The sequence below is a fragment of the Camelus ferus genome, chromosome 2, assembly GCF_009834535.1.
Source record: "Camelus ferus isolate YT-003-E chromosome 2, BCGSAC_Cfer_1.0, whole genome shotgun sequence".
NCBI lineage: Eukaryota > Metazoa > Chordata > Mammalia > Artiodactyla > Camelidae > Camelus > Camelus ferus.
In genome coordinates this window covers 82249515-82269325 of record NC_045697.1, presented here as the reverse complement: position 1 = coordinate 82269325, position 19811 = coordinate 82249515, and positions in this window count along the sequence as shown.

Genomic DNA, 19811 nt, shown 5'->3' with positions numbered 1-19811 from the left:
GAATTTGCATGGTATAACTTTTTCCATTCTTGACTCTCTTCATGTCTGGGTCCCTCCATTTTAGATATGTCTTTTGTAAACCACATAGAGCTGTCAGCTAATGATGTAGGTTCCAACCTTACTGTAGATCACAAGTCGTTCCTGGTGAAGTGGGAAGTGCCATCAACCATGACTCTCCTCCTATTTGAAAACCAATAACAAGCTCTGGAGAGAAAATCATGTCAGCTGCCACCATCATTAACTGCTTTTCACTAGTAGCAATGTATGTGATCCTTGCAGCAACCTTACTTAAATCATTTAATGCAGGTATAATTGTCTCCATTTTATTGTTGAGTACAGGTAAATCAATTTCCCAAGGAGATGAAAGAAGAAAAACAAAGGTTCAAATATTTATAGCTTGTGATTTTATGATACATTCTTTTTAAAAAGTATTATAACATTTTCATCTATAAATTGAGATTCAATTAATTATCCAGCTTCCTGTAGTCATTTTTGAGTACATCCATTTACTTTTTCACACTTCTATCTTCATATGCCCTTTGATATACGATTCCAATTAACACATTTGCCTAGGAAGCAAATGCTTAAATTTGAGGGAGGGAGAGATAGAGGGAGGTGACATTAAAAAGAAAAATCCCTAAAAGAAAAAACAACAGTAATCTCTGCCCTAATGTGTGTGTGTGTGTGTGTGTACATACTTTTGCCAGACGTTGTTCTATAGGCTTTTAACTGCATAAATTGATATATTAAATCTCAATAGCATCCATATGAAGCAGTAATAAAGTAGTGATTTGTATTATTCTTATTTTGGAGATGTGGAAACTGAGGCAGAGAGAATTAGAGGTCTCTTCCAAGGCTTTATAACTAATAAATGGAAGAGCTGGGTTTAAATCTGAAGCTTTCTGCTTCAGTTTATGCTTTTAACCACTACTCTGAATAGTTTTTTTTTAACCCCACAGGGATTTTGAATAGAAAGTGCTTTGGAAGATATTATTTATTTTGGAAAATTTATTAATAATTTTGGAGAACAATATTAGTTTCCAAAACATCCCTCAAGAAACAAAAGACTGATTTACTGGGATATAAACTCCCTAAGTCTTTTATTTCCTAGTCTATATGTTGTAATAATTTATTTAGTAGACTAAAGATGACACAATACTTATGAAATATGAATAAATGAGCTAACATTTCTTATCTCAAGACACTATGTTTAAACCTAAAGCTAAAAGTAATGCTTTAATTCTCTTTTGTAATCAATAAATTTGAGTACTAGAAATAAAAACAATATCATTTTTCCACAAATATGCATACACTAGGCATTTACCATTCAGCATATAATTGTCCTAAACTCTAGGGATACAGCAGTGAACAAATCACTCGGTAAAATCTGTAATCTAAAAGAATTACATTCTAGAGAGGGTAGATAGACTGTGAACAAATACATAAAGAATAAAATATACTTATCATATATTGGATGGTTGCTACTATGAAGAAAAATAAAGAAGGTAAGCAGTATAGACGGTATTAAAGGCTGGTAGAGGGGTTGAAATTCTAAATTTCTAAGTTTCAGGTGATCAGGGAAAGCGAAATTTATATTTGAAAATCAACATAAAGAGGTAAGGGATAAATGTCCTTGTATTAGAGAGAGAATTCCAGGCAGAAGCAATCACAAAGCAACATTTGTGATTTGGGCAGGTGCCTAGCATATTCACAAATATTAGGAAAGTTGATCAGGCCTATGCAGAAGAAATATTTGCATCTTTTCTTTCTTTCCAAGGATAGAAAGTTGCAGATCTCATGGACTTAAGAGAGAACAGTGAGTATTTTCATTTAAAATAAAAGATACTTAAGACACAAGTTTTTCAACACTATTATATATATTGTTTCTTATGAAACATAAATATTTTTAGTTACGTAAATTAACCTTGACTACTCACAAAAGCTGATTATTTAAATAAATACAAAACACATTACTTTTTACATTATCCCAACCATTCATTTTACACTTCTTTCAAATAACTTTCAAATACAGCTATATCATTCCATAAAATCTATTCACCAGATAAAATATATTTAAAATCACCCAATTATAACAACAAAAAGAAAAGCAAATTTAAAAAATGAAAACAGCTTAAGAGATCTCTTCTAACATTAAGCATACCAACATTCACATTGTAGGGATTCCAGAAGGAGAAAAGAGAGAGAAGGGATCAAAAATGTATTTGAGGAAATTATGACTTAAAACCTCATGAACCTGAAAAAGGAAACAGATATTCAGGTACAGGAATCACAGAGTCCCAAAGAAGATAAACCCCTCAAAACACACCGAGAAATATAAGTAAAATTGCAAAAGTTAAAGATAAAAAGGGAATTCTAAAGGTAGCAAGAGAAAAACAAAGAGTTATATAAAAGGGAACTCCTCATTAGGCTATGAACTGATTTGTCTGCAGAAGCATTATTGGCCAGCAGAGAGTGGTGTGATATATTCAAAGTGCTGAAAAGAAAAACCTACAACCTAGGATACCCTACCCCACAAGATTATCATTTAGAATTGAAGGAGAGCTAAAGAGCTTCTCATACATGAAACCCATGGTAACCACAAATCAAGAACCTATATAGATACAAAAATAAAAAATAAATAAATAAAAAGAAAGGAACTCAAGCATACAACTAAAAAAAATCATCAAACCAAAAGGGAAGAAACAAAGAGAAGGAATGAACAGAGGGAAAACTATAAAAACAACTGGAAAACACATTATAAAATGGCAATAAGTATATAGATATCAATAATTAACTGCCAATGAACTAAATGATCCAATCAAAAGACACACACTGGCTAAATGAATTTAAAAAGCAAGGCTTTCTATATGCTACTTCAAGGGAATCACTTCAGAGCTAAAGACAAACACAGACTGAAAGTGAGGGAATGGAAAAAAGATATCTCATATAAATTGAAACAATAAAAAAGTAAGTGTAGCAATTCTCATATTAGACAAGATAGACTGTTAAAACAAAGCCTATAACAAAAGAAAATTAAGGTCATTTTATAACGACAAATAGATCATGACAAGAGGAGGAGATAAAATTTGTTCAAATATATGCACTGAATATATAAAGTATGTTAGGAGCACCTAAACATACAAAGCAAATACTAACAGACATAAAGAGAGAAATTGATAATAATACAATAATAGTAGGCAACTTTAACACCCCACTTACATCAATGGACACATCATCCAGGCAAAAATTCAGTAAGAAAACAGTGGCCCTAAAAGACACAATTGGTAGTTGGACTTAAAAGATACCTATAGGACATTACATCCAAAACCAGTGGAATACACATTCTTTTCAAGTGCACATGGAACATTATCCAAGGTAGGTCATATGTGAGGCCACAAAACAAGTCACAACAAATTTAAGACGGTAGAAATTATATCAAGCACTCTTCCTGACCACAATGGTATGAAATTAAAAATCAATTATAGAAAGAAAAATGGGAGAAGAACAGATATGTGGATACTAAATAATGTTACTAAATAGCCAATAATGAAATGAAAGAGGAAATCAGAACATAGCTATAGACAAATGAAAATGGAAACCAAACTTTCCAGAATCTATGGGATGTTGGAATCCTACCAACATATAAAGAGCTAATACCTATTCTTCTCAAAATATGCCCCCTAAAATTAAAGAGGACATAACATTCCCAAATTCATTCTACAAGGCTACAATTACCCTGACACCAAAACCATAAAAGCAGTACATAAAAAGCAAAATACAGGCCAATATCTTTTATGAATATAAATGCAAAAATCCTCAACACAATATTAGCAAACCAAATCCAATGATATATAAAATGATCAAGTTAGATTTATTCCAGGGACCCAACAATGGCTCAATATTCACAAATTAATGTGGTACACACATAAAAAAAGGAAAAACTAAAACCACATGATCATCTCAATAGATGCAGAAAATATTTGACAAAATTCAACATCCATTCATGATAAAAACTCTCACCATAGTGGATATAAAGGGAATGTATCTCAACATAATAAAGTCCATTTACAATAAACCTACAGGCAACATAATACTTAATGGTAAAAAGCTGAAAGCCTTTCCTCTAAATTCAGGAACAGGACAAGATTACACACTTTGCCATCTCTATTTAATGTGGTATTGGAATGCTAGTCAGAACAATCAGACAATAAAAATAAGTAAAAACATCCATGAAAAAGAAATATATCCAAATTGGAAGGGAAGAAATAAAACTGTCACTATTTGCAGATTAAATAATATTTTATATAGAAAACCCTGAAGTCTCCACCAAAAAATTCTTAGAAGTAATAAATGAATTCAGTAAAGTTGCAGGATATAAGATTAATACAAAGAAATCTGTTGCTTTTCTATATATTAATAATGAAGCAATAGAAAGTAAAAGAAAATTCCATTTAAAATTACATCAAAAAATAAAATACCTAGGAATAAACTTAACCAAGGAGGTAAAAGACCTATACTTTGAAAATTATAAAACACTGATGAAAGGAAACTGAAGTTGACACAAAGAAAGGGAACAGTATACTGTGCTCTTGAATTGGAAGAAGCAGTATTATTAAAATGCTCATACTACTGGAAGTAATGTACAGATTTAATGCAATTCTTATCAAAATACCCATGGCATTTTTTAAAGAACTAGAACAAATAATACTAAAATTCACATGGTACCAGAAAAGACCCTGAATTGCCAAAGCAATCTTGAGAAAAAAGAACAAAGCTGGAGGTACGACCTTCTCAGATTTCAGACTACACTATGAACCTACAGTAATCAAAACGGCATGTATTGGCACAAAAACAGACACATATATCAATGGAACAGAATAGAGAGACCAGAAACAAGCTGACACACCTGTGGTCAATTAATGTATGACTAAGGAGACAAAATATACCATAGAGTAAAGTCAGTCTTGTCAATAAATGATGCTTGGAAAACTGGACAGCTATATGTAAAAGAATGAGATTAGAATTTTTCCTCACACCATATACAAAAATAAATGCAAAATGGATTAGACCCAAATGTAAGGCCAGAAACAATAAAAGTCATAGAAGAGAACATAGGTAGAACATGCTTTAACATAAATCATAGCAGTATTTTTTGGATCTCTCTCATAAGACAAAACAAATAAAAGCAAAAATAAACAAAAGGAACCTAATTAAACTTAAAAGCTTTTGCACAGCAAAGGAAACCATGGACAAAGCTAAAAGACAACTCAGGGAATGGGAGAAAGTATTTGTAAACAATGTGACTGACAAAGGGTTAATATCCAAAATATACAAACAGCTCATAAAATTAATTAAAAAACCCCACAACACAATAAAAAAATGGGCAGAAGACCTGAATGGACATATTTCCAAAGAATACACACAGGTCTTCAGGCTAACAGGCACACAAAATGTTGCTCAACATCCCTAATCATTAGGGAAATGCAAATCAATACGACAATGAGTTATCATCTCACACCTGTCAGAATGGCTATCAACAAAAAGTCTACAAATTACAAGTGTTGATGAGGATGTGAAAAGGGATCCCTTGTACACTGTTGGTGGGAATATAAATTGGTGCAGCCACTATGGAAAACAGTATGGAGGTTCCTCAAAAAAATTAAAAAAGAACTACCATATGATCACAAATACCACTTCTGGGAATATATCCAGAAAAAACAAAAACACTAATTCAAAAAGATACAGGTACCCCAATGTTCACAGCAGTCCTATTTACAAAAGCTAAGATATGGAAGCAACCTCAATGCCCATCAACAGACAAATGGATTAAGAAAATATTGTATACACACACACACACACACACACACATTTTACTCAGCCATACAAAAGTATCAATTTCTGCCATTTGTAGTGACACAGAGGAACTTAGAGAATATCACGTGTAGTGAAATGAGAAAGACAAATACTGTATAATATCACTTAAATATGGAATCTAAAAAAAAAAACAAATGAATGTGTATAGCAAAACATAAACAGACTCGCAGATATAGAAAACAAACTATTGGTTACCAGTGGGGAGAGAGAAGGGGAAGGGGCAAGATTGGGGTATGGCATCAAAAAGATACAAACTACTGTGTATAAAATAGATTAAATACAAGGATATACTGTATAGCACTGGAAATTATAGCTGTCATATTGTAATAACTTTTAGTGGCGCATAATCCTAAAACTACTGAATCACTCTGCTGTATACCTGAAACTAACATGATATTATAAATCAATTATATTTTAAATAAACAAAGTATTTAACACAAATATACATTTTACAAATTTTTAAAAAATTATTGCTTTACTATGGATACATATTTGTAATATACTTAGAAATACAGTTTAATTTGGTAATTTCTGTATCCAATGCAATCTATTACAGATGCTCATTGAATTAGCACTATTAGCTTGTAAGGCAATATACAAGCTTGTACTCTATTGTCTTCAGCTTCTTCAATGAAGTTGATGCTAATTTTTAAATTTCTCTTAAATTACTTGAAAGTATTAGGCTAGGGGAAGTGTTCTCTATGTCTAAAATCTATTGACCACACAATGTTTATTTAGATATTTTGAGCACATGATGTTTATAGAGCACATGAGTTTTTTAAAAATGTCAGCGAAAGATACCTATTACCTAAATTATGTTTAAAGTTTTCCATTCTACCTTGAAGTGGTACTTCTTATTGCTACACAGGGAAGAAAACTTCTTTGACAAGGACTGGTTGGTTTTGCTGCCTTTCCAAAATTTCTGCCTAGATTGGTTTGGTAAGGGTGAGACAAAAGTTGACGAAATACCTGGCTGTTTCATAGAACTCCACAAAGGAGTTCTGGTTGTACTAAAGTATCACTGAGAAGGGAGAGAAGAGGACAGATTCAGGCACTAGGAACAAAATAGTCTTAACAGGACTTAGCCCTTCTACATATGTACAGTTCGAGAGAAAGTATGCCAAGGATTTATCATCATTCAGCTTTCTGCTTCAGCAGCTTTGGAGATGTCAGTGCCATTTTCTGAGACAGAAAACTCAGGAGAAGTTTGTCAAGGTAAGATAAATTGAGTCTTGAATATAACTAAATTTGAGATGCCCTTGAGGTTTAAAAACACAGGTAAGTGACAGCAGGTAAATGTAAGTCTTGAGATGGGAAGGAAGCCTCTCAGATGGAGATTTTGGAGGGGAGTCATCACCATATAGAGAGGTAGTAATTGAAGATACAGCGGTGAGAAATCTCTAAGGATGAATATGTATATACTTTTTCTCTAGCTTTATATACATAGAAGGAACAAGTCCTGTTAAGACTGTTCTTACTAGTGCCTGCATCTGTCCTGTTATCTCCATTTTCAGTGATAATACATTAATACAGACAACCGTAACTCTTTTGTGGAGTTCTATGAAACAGACTGGTATTTGACCAACTTTTATTTGACTCCCACCAAACCAATGTCCAAAATACAGCCAATGATATTTTCTTAAATACGAATGTCACTGTGTCATTCTTTTGCTAAAAAAGTTTTCCATGTGCTACTCTATTTTTCTAGAAAACTCTCATCAAGTATCTAGTATCTCTTTAAAGTATCTAGTTTCTCATCATTCTTTAGTTCATAGCATAGACTTGAGTTCTTTGAAGAATTTACACCGAAGAAGCCTGGTTTAGTTTCTCTAAACACATTACTTATCACCATGAATTTTAACTCCTTGATAACTATTCTTCCTCTACAAAGTAAAAACACTAAGAGAAGATATTGTCTAACTTTCATATGCAAAGCTGAGCATAGTGTTAGATTCAACAATACTCAGTGTTTGCTGAAGTGAATTACTCTCTTACAGCAGATGTAGTTAAAAAGAATATATGAGTCAAGTCCTATTTTGAATCAGGCAAAGCACTAGATACTATAGAAATGTTGGATATGTAGTGAAGCATTAAGTTGCTGCCCTCAAGTAGTCAATGTAGGCCATGCAAAGTATAAACTCATGCAAAATAATGAATAGTAAGCTGTTTACCTACTGCCAAATACGTAATACTGGGAATAATTTTTATAGAAGATCAATGAAGCACAAACTAATAGTTCTATAATGCTTCTTTCTAGACCCCAATTAAGCCCATTTTCTTGGCTGTCAATAGTGTTATTTCCATGATAAATGAGAATCAGGCATTCAATCTGAAAAACAAGTAAGCATTTTATGAATAAACACATTCATTTACATTTGGTTATATAATGCATATTGAATTTCCCTCATGTGCTCCGTACTGTGCTAAATGTTGGAGACAAATAGCCAGTAGTCTTGAATAGTTTACAAGGTAATGAGGGAAAAAGACAAGTAAATACATAATTTAAAACAATATGGTGATTTTAATGACAGCCATGTGCAGAGGGCAAGAGTCAGTATCAAGACTAGCTTGAATATCCATGCATCTCTGATATATTCAAGGAAATGGGTGGTATTATAATGATTTAGGGCAACTGAATTAAGCTGAATGAAATGTCCAGATGTCATCATTATAATATTATCACTTAAATTTAACAGCTATTTTCTGATATCCTCAGTATGAAAATTTCTAATCATAACACTACATCTCTCTTATTTGATAAAACATAGATATATCAAGAGTTGCAGTGAAAATGAGGAATTATTATTTTAATAACTTGTGGATACTTTTATCTCATAAATATTTACAGTGTAGAGTATTCCTTAACAAAGCCTTATATTCCATCTGAATTTTATATTTATATTTTTCAATCTTTTATAGGCTAAGCAAATGCTGTCCAGAAATTAAATAGCAAATGGGGAAATTTTAATAGTTTTAGTGATTTAAAGCTTTTCTAATAATTACGCAGAGATGGTTAAATCCTGTTTACAAACTAAATTATTAGTAAAAGAAAAACTTTTAGTTATGAAATTGATGTGATTCTTGTAAGACAGCCTTTATAAATATTCCAATAATGTAAAATCATTTCTAAAAGCACAAATACATGGAGCCAACTTAAAAGGCAAGTTTCCTTCCCTGCTGTTTTAGTGCTTTGAACTTAGAGCAATTAGTTTAAGTTAGTTTTCAGTCAATATTGAAGTTACCATTTTATGTAAAACATTTTTAAATTTCTGCCAATTATCCCCCTTTGGGGCATAATTAAAAACAAAAAATTATTAGGAAGTTCATGTCAATTACTGAAAAAGAAGACTAATGTCATCTGCTAAAGAAGGCACATTTCACAGCACCTCATGTAGGCAGGGGAAAAGAAAGTAGTTTCCTTCGTAACAACCTTGAAAACAGATGTGAATAAGTAGTAATTCCCCAGAAGCAAAACCGATCTATGGGAACTTCACAAGACACACGTTGCCAGCCAGCAGTGCCTGCACATGCGAAATGCTGCTGAAGGAGCTGGAGGTCATCCTGATAGCAGCATCCCAGTGGAGAAGGCAATGGCACATGGATATAGATTTCCCTGCCAAAACCAATTACTGTTTAACACCTTTCCTTGACCCCAGGACAGTTTCTTCTCTTTAAGGACTAAAAACTGGGATCAACTACATGACATTAATAATATTAAATTCCAAAGAGGGAATCATTGAAATGTTTAGTTACTCACATAAGTATCATCCTGCAGCAAGTTAATAAAATAATATAATGAAAAGATGTTTTCATCAAGAGAACCCAGGATTAACTCAGACAGCTTTCTTGATATTTCATATAAAATGTGTGTGGATATCTGTGATTCCATTTCTACATTCTTATATTTTCATACTGACAATTATTTTAAAGTGATAGTACAATAAACCATAAGTCCACTTACACTTTGGTTAATTTTATGCATTTCCCGTATTTTTCAAAGTGATTTCCATGTGATACAACTTAGTGCATTAATTGCCATTATTGTGCTCCTCAGGCCTATCACCTTAAGGATATGCAATTTTTGCAGAAATTTCATTAATGGTTTAACTCCCCACCAGAATTGTAGAGATGTTAGAGTCAAAGCATTTAGGACCAAAGAGCTTAGTAGAACAGTCCCTTCACTTCATACAGGACTTTATCATCACCAGGTCCTAGGTCTTCTACCAGGGTAAATGGGTGAGACCAGGTTCAGCTAACAGATATGATATTATTCTTGGAGCCACTGTTCCCTCTGATGGTCATTGATTGTTAATGTGGCGTCCTGTCACATAAGAGAATCAGAGTACACCAAAGTTTTCTTTTGCCTTCTTTCCCCACTCACACAATTTATCAAACTTACCCCAGTCATTGGGCATGGTTAGTGGCCTTTGAAAGTTTTAAGTAAATTTTGTCGATTCATTCTATTATATAGGCATATACGTGTATGTATATGTATAGAACACACATGTCTGCATGTACGTGTAAAATGTGAGTGTATGCCATTAGGTTTGTTAAGTGCTCACAGAAGTGATAATTAGACAGAAGAGTAGTATTTGTCTTTTTTTTAGAGTGATATCTAAAGATTACTGAGTATCTAAAGAACACTTGATCCCTTTGAAATTCATTATATCATCTGACTTTGTTGTAAAAAAAAGTCAATAAAATTAATTGCATATTATCTTAAAATTAGTTACAAATATCAGATGATGCTAGTACTGTAGACATTATCCACTAAAACTCAGCCTCTTGGCATTTTCATAAATAAATTTTTGTGACTTTTCTTTAAAAGATATTATAGATTTGGTAACACTACATTCCTCTGCGTTAAGTACAGGTGAGATATTACAAAAAAAAACTTTGATTTAATATAGTTTTTTAAATGACACAAGGAACCAAACAGCAATTACTCCATCTTGTATATATAGATTTTGTATTGCAATACAAGTTTTAGGTTAGTTTTATGGAAAGGCATACACTATTTTGAAGAGATTAATATATACACAATTACTGGGGCAGGAAACATACAAAATTAAACTAGAGCATCTTGTGGTACCAGAAAGTAAGGAAGTGTTCAAAAAGAAAATCAACAAACAAATAAACAAACAGCCCACCCTGCAATGATGAGTATCTGTCAAAGGGAAACCAAATGAAAGAGCTCTTAATGGTCAAACCTGGAACAATTACAGCAAAAAAATTAAGTTCGTAGTATTGTATTATAATCTAAAGTATCAAATAAAGATTCATGAGTCCATACTGATATAAATGTCTGAATATATAAATAAATAGGAGAAATGATACAAATATCTCGTATAGAAGAATTCCAAATAACAACTAGTTATTACACACTCAAGGTACCAGATTGTAACTCCTCACATTGTGGGGCTGTGCTGAATGACTTCCTTGCAAAGAGTACAGTATGGAAAGGGGAAAAAAGAGGAACTCTATAGTGGAGACACGTGAAAAGCACTGCTTCAGTCAGATGATCAAGATCAACATCAATAGTAAGTCATAGTATGATGTCACATGATGAAAATCACAATGTACTTCTGTGCTTTTCTCATGCTTCTAAGCACTTATCCATAGATTTGGGCAAACTTTGGGAAGCTTCATGTGCACCGTATAGTACTACTTAGATTTTGTCTCTTTAGCTCTTGCAAGTATTTCTATATATGCCCTAATAGAAGTCAGTTATTCAGATATTTTTAAAACTATATTTAAATTGTAAAATCTTATTAAAGTAAGATTTTATTATCTCATATTTTACACCTATACCTAATGACCATGAATATTCTAATAGCTATAAATAGCTCTTTTTAATATTTTAATTTACTTATTTTCAGACATTTACTCTTCACGGGGCATCTAGACTATAAACAGAAAAGAAGGAAACAAGAGAACAACATGATTCTTTTTAAGAATTTAGAGTATGTTTTTGGGAAAAAAATAAAAAATATCTTCAAAGGGACTTCTTATCATAGTGTTTTCAGTAACACTCTGTTGATGCCTTAAAATTACAGCTTAAAGCAAGAATTATAGGCATAAAAATAAGAAATAGTTTGAATATCCTCCCTACAGACACCATTTTCATTGTTATTTATTGAGTTACCAGGGACGAATTTCTCTCTGTGAAAGCATAAAGTAGGGAAGGGTCCCTGAACATTGAAATCTGAGTATGAGAAGAATCTGAAATTTACATTGAATGATAGAAAATGATTCTATTACTGCTCTTCAATGTATTATATATGCCAGTGCTTATTTGATGCATCCTAACCAGCTTTTTACTTAATTGTTCTGTTCTACTTAATGCGGGTAAAATTCAGTATTTTCTCCTGCGAATGAAAATCACTCCTTTACATGAAGTCTTGGGATCCCACTTTTATTTTATGTTGCAGTTTCAATGATATTAACCAGAGACCAAAGCTCCTGTCTTCAAAACTCACTTTGCATTTGGCTGTTCTCAGGGGAACGATGCCTACACTGAAAAGTGGCAAAAGTTAAAACACTAGTATTTATTTAGATCACATTTAAATAAAAACCCTGTGTAAAGGCAAGTATTCAATAAGAATATCTGAAAGGAAGCTGCCAAAATAAAACCCTCAGAAGAAGAATGTTTCCATTCTATTTCCATATACATGACATCGGGGAACATACAGAGAATGTGAACATGGGAAATCCCATTTAATTTCCCTACTGCAAACAAAAGAGCAAATTGGCATAAAAAGACATCTTTAGTCTTAGCATGACTTTTGTAAAATGTAGGACCAAATAATTTCTCCCAAATGAACAATGACCACAATTGGACACAACTTCAACTTCATGTAAAGTGGGTAGGACTTGTCCGTGTTGCATACATAGCTTGCACTTTGTTCCCGGTTCCTCGCCAGGTATATTTGATACAGATTGTGTCAGCATCAAGGACAAGACACCAGAAGGGACTGGGGAGCGGATGTACTCAGTATAGCCTACTGCCCATAACTTTAATCTTACAAATACTCTGGGGAGAAGCACTAATAATGTACTTCTGGGATAAAAATCCTAACTTATCAGAAAATTTAATTCTGTGAAATTTGAAATTTGTAACTTGTAATTTATTATTTGGTTTGTGGGTCATTTTGAGGATCTGATTTGGGCTAAGAAAGCCTTTATAAAAATGCATGTGTTTGTCATGCTTTCTCAGGATATTTGAAAATTCCCCAGAGTGCATATATCCAAATGGAGAACGATTGGAACTTAAGTTTTACAACTTCTGCACAGAATTTCATCATTCAAATAAAAACAATAGGTAGATAAGAAGATTATAACAGATGATTAATAGATATCAGGTGTCCGTGTCTGTCATTTTTGTTCTTTATGGTATTTTGCAACATCTTAACCAGGCCTTGTTTGTCAGTGAGATCTTGGGATAATGAAGCCAAAATAGATTTTAAAAATATTTTTGAGCAGATTAAATACATAAAGGCCATGAAATGTATTCTAAATCATAGGTAAAGTACACAGCTATAAGAATTTTTTTTTAAGTGAATGATTAAGACAAAGAACAAACACTCCTAGTTAGAAAATCAACTCAATGGAGTGAAATCAAGTAAATTATCCCTTGTCTATTATTTTGGAATCTAACGAAGATCTGAAAATAAAAGGTTTTTTGGAAGTGACAAACTTTTGGCTACAAAATCTGAAGTGAATTCTAGTGAACCTATGTATAATCATTATTGAACAGTCTTTTTCTTCCTATTCCCTTCTGAGAATATATATACATATTTTTTTTTAATGTAAACTTTTACCTTTCTGAAATCTGAAAGAAAAGCTTCTGAAATACATCTGACACTTCAACAAGGATCACTGAATTAGTCTAAGAAAAATACATTTAATTATACATTTCATTTTTTAGATTGCCATTCTTCTACCATTTTGTTTTTCAGTACTTTCTCTTTTTCTGTTGCAAAGAAAGAGCACCCCAGTGTCATTACCTGCTGAAGACCAGGATTTCTGTGTATTACTGGGAATTTACTGTCTACTAAGTAAAGGCATAGTCAGATTTGGAGTATCCTGTATGCTTATCAGGTTACTAATTTTATTAAGATCAGAATCCTCATTCAATAATAAAAACAAATATATTATACACATCACAGGTTATTAGGAGAATTAGTGTAAGCAAAATTTTGTGAAGTAGGTAAATACTTAGTACATTTCTATTTGTATTCAATTCTATAACTACTTCAGAGGGAATCTGGAAGATATTAATAAAGTGACATCTGCCAAAATATTCTTGTTCTATTAATAATTTATAATTGATGAATTATTAATAAAAGCTGTTCCATTAATAATTAAGATGTGCAGAATCAAAATCTGTTCATTCTCCAATGGAATGACAACAATAGTAACAAAACAATGGCAGTGATAAAAATAACAATAAGAATTATAGGAAATCCTTAGTAGTACTTAGTCTTTGCCTGGTGCTTTCCTAAGCATTTTACATGTATTGATAATTTAACTTTTCTGGAAAACCTTATGCATTAGATACAATTATAATGTTTTGTTGTTGTTGTCGTTGTTTGCAGAACAGGCACACATGTAAGTAATTTGCTGAAAGTCACACAGCTAGTAAAGGATAGAGTAGGCGCTCTTAACTATTGCGCTATATGGTTGCTAGGGGAAGCCAATTATGTCCTAGATATGTTTTATGGGAATAGCAACACAGCATTTTAGGAAATAATTTCTCCTATTAAAACACTAATGCCTCACTAAAATACTATTGTATGGTCAGTATTTTTATTTTCCATGACTGGTTGGTAAACAGTTTTTCTGTGGGGTGCAAAATCGAATTTTTTCATTCTGGCAGATAAGAATCACATGCTTATGCTTCATTAATATGGTTTTAAATATCATTTCATAAACTCCAACTATTATAGAGAGCTTTTAAAAAATGCTAATGGCCTTGTTAATTAAAACTCAATGTCTATCTTCCACTTTTCTTTTGAACCTGGGGTAATTTTTTTTTCATTCTTCTGTGTCTCATAATAATTAGTTATAGAGTCATAGTTTGAAGCTCAGGGTATTCCTTTCAGGAAAAAGAAAGTTGTACATAGTTTAAAGGATAGAGCTTACATAAAATTGCCTTATATCATTGTGTTTCTGCATAACGTGTGCTGAAAAACAATGCAGCCCACCTTGCCTAATTATCTTTAGGACACTGAACAACTTGCTATGAACACCAGACAATGCTGCCTGCATTTCCCAGAGCATCCAGACACGTACATGCAGAATTTGATCATGCGATGTGCTTGTGAATTAAGTAAAACAGCAAACCATTACAGCAATTGTCTATTCCTAGAGGTATTCCCCGTTAGTCATTCCACTCCTTTTAATGCTCTGCTGCACTGTCTGCTCGGCTTTGTTTTGTATTCCCAGCTGCTACTCAGTTCTTGGCTCTGACAGCTGGATTATGAGTGGTATTTGAGGTTAATTAAATCAGTAATGAATTTTTAAATAGAGGTACAAAATTAGGGCAGGAAGACCTAGGAGAAAAGTCAAATATACTGAGTGTAGTGTAGGGGAGAAACCAAGTATGTTGCCCCAGTTAGAGAGGAGCAGTGCCTGCTGGAACTGTCCAGAGTTTATTCAAGGAAGTACACGTTCACCCTAAATGGAGAATCCATCACTCATTGTAACATCATAGGCAGAATAATACTGGGTTAGTATCACTGGATCACACAAAGTATTAAAAAAAAAATCCCGCTGTGATTTCTGAACTTTTGTTAATATTTGTGCTTGGCATTATTTTTGACAAGACTTAGAACACCACCTGTGCAAACATAATAGCTGTTTTTCTTCTGAAAGTTACATATTAAAATGAGGAGTACCAAGCTTCATTCATAACAGTGCAGAATTTTTGTTTGTTTATTTGTTAGTTTTTAATAAAAGAAGGAAAGATGTTTAGGAGTAGTTTAAAATTATCTCCAAACTTTGCAAAAGTAACCTTTTTACGTACTCCCTTTTTTTCCAAGAAGACAAACTTCTTTAACATATCATCTTTTCCTTTTTTTTATCCTGCACCACTAATGCTAATCTAAACTTTTCATTTTTAAATTTAGATTTCATGTTAAATGTAGTCTAAAATTGGAATTTTAAATTTAGAGTTTATGGTAACTTCATCAGTCCTGTAAGACAAATGAAAATGTCAAATCTCTGCGAATATTGGCATCTATGGGGTATTATGGTAATATTCTGTAATAAGATGCATACTCTAGCAATTTGTCAACCCGTATTTGACAAAGAATAACATGTATATAAGAGTACTTTTAACATTTTTTGATGAAAAAAGGTTGTTTTATTTAACAAATTTTCATTCAATCAATGAGATGTAACAGAGTATTTAATATATTCTCACTATGTACTCAGTACTATGTCTGTAGAACTGACAATAACTACAATTCAAATGGGGGCTTCTACTTCCACGCATGAGTGAGTGACTAAACTGGACTATATGCCAAAGTAAACACATGGAAAACTAGACAAAATATATAATACTCTTTTCAGAAATAGGACAGAAGGAAGAATAGGACAGTGATCCCTGCATTAACAGAAAACAATAGGTTAACCCTGTAATCCCCTTGACTTTCCAAAACATGGCACACAGAGGAAACCAAGCAGAGCCAAGTTCAGGGATCCTGTCAGCTGGAATCTGTAGGGAAGCACAATGGAGAGGAAGAAGCTAGAAAGAGCTATAAACTTGTGTCCCCTAGAGTATGGAACTGACTATTGTCACACAGGCATAGGGTGAAATTACAGAGGGCAAGAAAAGAATAACAAGGGAGATGAAACAGTTCATACATGACTAACAGCCTCTAAAATTCCATCTAACATGAATGGTGAGTTCCTATTGAATGTTTGTTGAGACTCAAGAAGGGGTAGCTGGTAGTTAAGGTTAATCTGGCCTATAGTGAAAGTTCAATGAAACCTGCATTTACAAAGAAGGAAAACCAGCCTCAAATATTCAGCTGATTCACAAGGAACTTCAATGACTGCCCAATCAAGTCTAAAACCCTGTTCCATGGTGTGAGTTTCTGTTTAGACTGCTTTTCTTACACCAGTGAAATAAAATGACAAGTTAATAAGATGAGTAAGAGGCAGGACCACTGTAAGGTTTAGAAGAGGAGACTTCGTTATCCTTATAATGTATATGGAAGGGAGATACTAAAGGACTGTTGGTGGAAAATTATAAAGCATCTCTTGGAGTTGTGCAGTCATGGCTTTACAGTGTAATAAGTTGTCACACTTGTAAGATTATCTACACAAATTTATAATTGCTCCTATGAACAATAAAAAAGACGGATTCTTGGAATTTCCTAGGGGTGTATTTTCCATGTGAGGTCAACTATGGGGGAGACAGGCAAGAGGTTAAAAGTTTGAGTGCAGGTATAGGGTTCTGGGAAAGACATTTATGTTGCCTGGAACTCAGTTTTCTCATTTATAAAAAGAGATGGTTGTTTCTAATGATTCTGTGCAATTTAAACAGTTTTATGAGTTATCTATCTGTTTCATTACAATAAGATGAATTTTAGTTATTGGTTAGAAACGGGAAATTTATGGAGACAATTAGATACTGAGGTTTGTTTGATTTCTCTATTTACACTGAAAAAATTTTAGTAGAAATGTGGACCTAAGTTCCTTAAGAGAGAGTTCAAATTTTGGAAAGGGTCTAAAATATTTATTCTGCTAAAATGTAACCATAGAAAATGAAAGATAACTGTTTGTTATACTCTGTTGAGTAAAGAAGGTCTGAGAAGAAACAGAGATAATAATGGTAGTTGGAATCCAGGCTTAATATAGAAGCTCTCATACTAAGCAGAGGACTGATTTCATTGTAAATATTATGCTTCTATATCAGGCAATTATTTTTTCAATTTTTTAATAAGCAAGTATGCTTACTGATAAATGCAACAGATGCTATCTTAGGATTATTCACATGTTACATATAACTAAAAGGTTTATTGATGCAATATTCATGATTTTATCGTGAAGATAAAATAGTCTGAATATCAACTGAAAAAAGAAGATATAGTTGCCCAATGAAGCACTTCAAAATGAAAAGTGTAATGTATCATGATGGCATTTAAATTTAAAAGGCCATGCCTTTCTTCCAGTTTTGCTTTTAATTTTAATTATAAAATATCTGGCTTAATGAAAGCGTTTATTAAGATTATAATGTTACCCTTTCTCTCTGGAATGAGATGTATATGATTTTTCATGGGACTATTATTCAAATGACAATGATGCTACTCAGTGGCTACATAGCATAGATTTTATTTTCCAAAATATCATGGAGATAGTTTTTCAAAGATGTTACAGATTATCTTTGCAGATGCAAGAAAAAATACCCTTTTTCAATACCATAAAGTAAAGTTTATATTTTTGAGCAGTAAAAACATTCATTTTATATCTGAGGCTATGTAGTCTTATTAAATCAAAGACCAAAGGCATTTACATAGTTGAATTAAAATTCTTAAATTACAGTTAATTCCATTTTTAAAACGTCTTATTATTTTTATTATAATATCAGAAGTGAATGGAAAAAAATTAAAGTACAAAGTGGCTTCTATATCTCTGTGACTATTGTGTCTCTCTCCTCTCTTCTTCTCTATTCAAATGATTAAAATATACGCACCCCAGGAAAGAAAGCTGAGAAATATCCTTGATTCTGGGGAGAGGATAAGAAACAAATCTAAGTTCCTCTGCTGAAAAATATCACAATCTAATGTTTTTATTTGTATATGGGTTCCTATGTGTATATAGAAACCTGAATGTCTATAGTAAGGGGACAATTTAAAAAAAAACAAAACAGAGGTTAAATGCAGGACATTTCATTCGAAGTACAGCAGAGGTTGAGTTTGATTCTAAATGCTAGGACCAGGAAAGTCTTTGTGTTGGATGTAACATTTCAGTGAAAAGTTGAATCAGGAATAAGACATCTTTAGGCTTAGCAAGGTAGGAAAAATGAGATAACGGGATGAGCATTAGCAGAGATGTGAAAATGCACAGTATTTTCAGGGGGCTAGGGGAAGTTCAGATAAAATATTTGAGGCAAGAACTGGCTATAATATTGAACAAATTAGATTCAAATTATGAAAGGTCTTAAATTATTTGCTAAGGAATTTGATCTCTATTTTCTAAATAGTTGAGAACCATAGGGGATATTTAAGAAAGTAAGTGACAAATTCAGATCTCTATCGGGGAGGAAAATTCTAATGAAAATATGAAGGATTGACTGGAGAAAGAAGAGTGTCCTGGGAATAAATGAAAGACTCACAATAATAAAATGATAGAGAAGTAGTTGAAGTGAGAACAGGATGTTAAATGAAAAATATTCACTATTATTTGTTTGAAAGTTTAATTTGAGTTTGTGACTGAAATGACCACATCAATATAAAGACATCCACCTGTTGCTTATATGTATATCTATATTAGTTAAGTCATATATTATAATTTAGTTTCAAGTGTTTACAATTTTTAGTCATTACATTACAGTCATTACATTATTTTATTGAGTGTTGAATGTGTGATAAGATAAATGAGAGTGCCTGTGATATATACTTCAAAATGTATAGATACTAATAGGTTATTTATCATAGATTAAAATAAACTTAAGGCTTATTTGTAAGATTTTATATATTAAAAAATCAAGCTTACAATTATACGTGTTTTTTACCTGACATATGCTTCAGTCTGGCAGCTGACATGAGCAATACTCATATTGAGCCTTTCTTTTTATGCTTAGTCTTGAAAACAACATTTAGCTGAAAATATACTCCTGTTTAAATCAAGGATTTAGCATACTTGCTGTCTGCAAATGGTCACATTGCCTCTTTTTTTTTAATTGAAGTATAGTCACAGTTTCAATT